Source organism: Triturus cristatus, chromosome 2_1 (assembly GCF_964204655.1).
Source record: "Triturus cristatus chromosome 2_1, aTriCri1.1, whole genome shotgun sequence".
Lineage (NCBI taxonomy): Eukaryota > Metazoa > Chordata > Amphibia > Caudata > Salamandridae > Triturus > Triturus cristatus.
Window position 1 is genome coordinate 252,034,999 of NC_140581.1, and position 5,384 is coordinate 252,040,382.

Consider the following 5,384-nt stretch of genomic DNA (forward strand, 5'->3'; position numbering starts at 1 on the left):
AATTAGAAGTACATAAACGTATCCTACAGCACCTGAGGGCAATAGCAAACCAAGACAACACCTACCCAGTGGCCCGACATTTTAAGGACAAACATCGCAGCAATAACAAGGATTTGTCTTTCTTTGTCATTGATTCAGTACCATCTAGTAGACGCGGGGGCAATAGGGAAGCCAGGCTTAGACAGTTGGAAACAAAATACATACTCCAACTTGATTCCAAATCCCCGGGTGGGCTCAACGTCACGGAGGACCTTCATACTATTCTGCATTAGGGACATACCTCTTAATTCACATATGTATACTATTGAAGTCAGTACGTGAGATTTATTCACATCTAGTACTGATGTACTTATTACTTTCTAGCCTTTTATATAATGGATTTTATTAACGGTATTTTTTTATTGTGGGAGAACAATTTTTACCCAAAATGCACTCTATTTATTGTTTTAACATCAACAATATCTATGAATCACCAAGGAAGATGGTACTATCTTGATGATTTGTAAAAGAGCTAGATTTTTATTTGACATATCCATACTAGTACTGATAGAAGAGGTCATCTTATTGTAAATACGACAGTACCTTACGGTTACGTAATATAAATGTAGTTGGACCAAACAATCTCACGTGGTACCCAAATAACCCTTTGAAAACAATGATTCTGATGATTGAGAAACTCTTAGTATGCCTTATACCTATAACTTCTATTTTCTTGTAAGTCACAGTCAAACTTGGTACAACGTCATAAGTAATCTATAACGTTATATTAGTGCAGTTGTTATGACGGAAAAGCTAAATGTCAAAACAATTGTTATTTATGACTGGGATCAGTCAGAGGTTCTTCATGGTAACTTGCACATATCTTGCACTTTCAAAGTTTAACTTCGTTTTTGCTGTTTACATATTTATATATTTTTATAATTGTTTTATGGGAATAGCTATTTATGTAAATGAATGATTGTTAAATTATATGATAAAATGTTAATTTATTAGCACATTTTGCACTCAGTACATTTCCTCGCACACGTGTACAATTGCAGGGATCTGCAGCCTATAATGGGTTAAGAGTAACGAAACATGGATTTGATGGGGATTTATCCCGTTATTTTAAAAAATGTGCAGACATCAGAAGGGCACTACACAATCACAGGAATGTCTTGGCCACATAAATCTCCTGTTGAAAGTTGTTTATGAACTGAAATATTCCTTTATATACAATGTGTCGTGAGTAGGATGCAGCGTAAATGGAGACGGCTATTTCTGACTATATAATATATATATATAAGCACTAGGTTCATTAATATTTTTGTGCTTGAATTCCTGTTTGAATTACATTAATATGCTTGGTACAACATTGCATGTTAAAAATAAGGGATCAAACAAGACATTTGAATGTACAAAAACGATGTCTTGGATCTTGGTATGCATCTCTTCAAGTCTGCTTTCCATGTCTATTTGTAACCTTATCACGTGCAGAGTATCTGTCTTCCTATTTAAGGAAGTGTTTGTGATCTACATGTTGTCATGTGAACAAGGCTCTAGGGGAGCCGAAACGTTATGGCGACAATCGTGCAAATTAGCGAATAAATTATTGCACAAAATACACGGTCCGTGTTTGTGTTTTCTGGAGCGGAGGCTACGAGGAGGCAGCCTTACCTGGGGAGCCACATAGTTTGATATATATAGATATATATATATATATATTCGCTGAAAAAACCATAGGTTTCAGGGCTGTTATAGTTAGCTGGACATTTCACTCGCACAAAACCATTGAAATTTCTCCATTATAGTTAGTTCTGCTAACTATAACTCACACGCCCGCAATCCACTGCTGATGATGTCACATATTACATCATTCATGACATGGTCAGTGACATCACTGATGACATCACTGATGACATCTCAAATGACGTCACTGATTACATCACTGATTACATCATCCAGTGAATGCGGTTTGGTTCGTTATTTAAATATGTATCATATATATAGCAATCTGCATTGAAGAATGAGTGGATATATAAATATCTGGATGGAGGATTTAGTAGCAGTGTGATTGACTGTTTACTTGACTAATTTATAGTGTCTCACTAAATATATTGGATAGTGACTAAACTGTGTGAATATCTGTATCACTTTGTCAGTTGTTGTGTAAACTGCGGCACTAGTTGGTTACTAGTTACGTGAACGTCTATATTAGTTATTGATTAGTTAACTGAGCATTTGTATGGGAGAGGGAATGTGTGTGTGGTTTGGTGGGGGGGTGTGACTGCCCAAAGATGTGTGAATAGTTGATTCAGTAGGTATATGAGGTTAAGACTACATGTTATAACAGTTGTTTGGGTGAGTGAATATCTTTATGGGTGTGGTGATGAGCAAATATATCTCTCATTGGTACATGTCCAACAACCTAAAAAAATAAAAGGCAGTGTATGTGACAGATGTTGTATGGAAATAAGTATACATATGACTCAGTGATTGTATGAGTGACTGTATGGATAACTGTATACTTGTAATAGTGATTTTATAACACACTAAGTATGAGTTACTATCTATATGAATAAATGAAGTGGTGTTTGTATAAGTGTGTAGCTGACTAAATGTAAGTATGATCCATTGTTTGCATAAGTGAGTAGGATGACTGCATAAGTGAATAGGATGTGTGCTGGTGTGTAATGTGGATATAGGTGTATAAGTATATTTGATAGTGTTCTATTGATCATTGACAGAATGTATGAGTGAATCTATAGGCAAGTGATTAGATGTGTGTGTACATCTAGGAATCACTGAGTGGGTTTTTAGAAACTTGTATTGGTGTGTCAATGGATTCAAATATGGTACTCTGTATTTTACAGTGAGTGATGAAAGTTTATACTACTGTATGATGAGGTGTATCTGATTGTCACGTGGATGATGTCAACAGTGATGTCATCAGTGATGTCATTTGAGATGTCATCAGTGATGTCATCAGTGATAACACTGACCATGTCATGAATTATGTAATATGTGACATCATCAGCAGTGGATGGCGGGCGCACGAGTTATAGTTAGCAGAACTAACTATAACGGAGGAATTTCAATGGTTTTGTATGAGTAAAATGTCCAGCTAACTATAACAGCCCTGAAACTATGTTTTTTTCAGTGAATTTCGAAGGTTTTTTAAATGTAATAATTGTTATATGTATTTTTTTATACTGATTTTCTAAATTTTTTTAACTGTTTTTTTACATATATTTTATTTTTTAAATTACATTATATATATTTAATATAAATGGAAATAAAAATGTTTTTTAAAATATTGAAACTGAAATATTGTTTTTTTTGTTGAATGTATAAGTGTAGGACTATAAGTGTGTTGGTTAGTTAGGGGACTGCATGCATAGTGGATAGGGGTTTTAAGCAGTCCATGTGCTAAGGCCTGGTTCAGTGCATGAGTACTTGGGTACTGACTGAATGATTAGAGTACTGCAAAGAAAGTGCCTGGGTGAATTTATAAGTGGTTGGGTTTTGGCGCAGTGAATGGATTAGTACATGGTGCTGAATGGGTCACTAGAGGAGTGCAAGGGGAGTGACAGGGTGTTTGCTGGAAGTGTATGGATACTGACTGGGGAATTGAAGGTGTAAAAGACAAGTGTGTAGGTGGTTAGAGGACTCCATGTATAGTGGATAGGCATTTGAGGCATTCTATGTGCTAATGCCTGGCTTGCTGCATGAGTACTTGGATACTGACTGAATTATTAGAGCACCACAAGGAGAGTGCCTGGGTGAATTTATAAGTGTTAGAATTGCTTTTCAGGATCAGTACTGGCCTCAAAGATGCAGCACTGAGGTCTCTCCTGATAACAGGTGAGTAAATCGGAATTCGTAGTTCGGCTGATTTTAGGGGAATATTTGTAAGTTTCAAAAATCGACACTTAGAAACTTTTTCAACAAAAAGCAGGCAATGATATCCTATGGAACGAAATTCTAGTTACTGGTAAGTACGGTTAGAATTACTTTTCAGGATCAGTACTGGGCTCAAAGAAGCAGCACTGAGGTCTCTCCTGATAACAGGTGAGTAAATCGGAATTCGTAGTTCAGCTGATTTTAGAGGAATATTTGTAAGTTTCAAAAATCGACACGTAGAAACTTTTTCAGCAAAAAGCAGGCAATGATATCCTATGGAACAAACTACAAGTTACTGGTAAGTACGGTTAGAATTACTTTTCAGGATCAGTACTGGGCTCAAAGATGCAGCACTGAGGTCTTCCCTGATAACAGGTGAGTAAATTAGAATTCATAGTACGGCTGATTTTAGAGGAATATTTTAAAGTTCCAAAACTCCACACTTAGAAGAATTTCCAAGTGAAACCAGTCAATGTTAGCCTATGGAAGGAAATTCAAGTTACTGGCAAGTACGGCTAGAATTACTTTTCAGGATCAGTACGTGTAGGAACACGCCGATTTACTAGGAACCCGTTCTGGACGATTGCCGAAATCTGAAGTATATGTCAAATAAACTATACTTTATGAAAATCTCAAGATTTGTTCTACTTTCAAGAACATATACATTGACTCAAGCCCTGATGAAGTTCCCCTTGAGGGAATGAAACGCGTTGGCTGACCATTTCTTTTCTACTGAAATTTAACTTGAATTAAAGAGGACATTTACCTACAACGTTTTGGCTCATTGGACTATCTCATTTGTGCACCCCCACTTTTCATTTGTTTATAAATAAAAACAAAGTTTGGGATGTGTAAACTGAATAGATTGTTCAGCTAAATCCCTTGGTGTATGGTCAACATGTTTCTGCCAATGAGTGATGATTAATCAGGCATTCGTCAGGACCAGAAGAGGTGAACCTCAGCAGAATGGGCGCGCTAAGGCCCACCCTAACCAGAGGTTATAAGTGTGAAAAATTGTTTTTAAAATCTTGATAATCAAGCATTCCTCGTGTTGATAGGAAACGAGTTTATTCTAAAACAATGTTAATGTTATGTACTGGACATTGACAAACATATAAACAAAAGAGAAAAGCATACAAAGGTTAATTTAGATATGATTCTCGTGCATTTTTCATAGCGAAATATACATACATTTGTGCTCTTCGAAGTGCACTTGAACAGTAACACAGAACGGGTGTGCTATTGTGAGTCGTCATGTGCACTTAATTGGAGTAAAGACAACTTATTTAGTGGGAGTACCGTATTGCAAGTTTATTGCCAAGTATGCCCATTGTGGCGTTTAGCAGTAACCGGTAATGTGTGGAATGAAACACTATCGGTATCTAAACAACATTCCTGTGCTGCTGGGCATGTGTGGTTCGTAAAAAATTAGAAGTATCTTACATAAGGTGTGATCATTCATCACACCATGGGTCTCGAGAGGGGGGTGATGGCAAAATGGC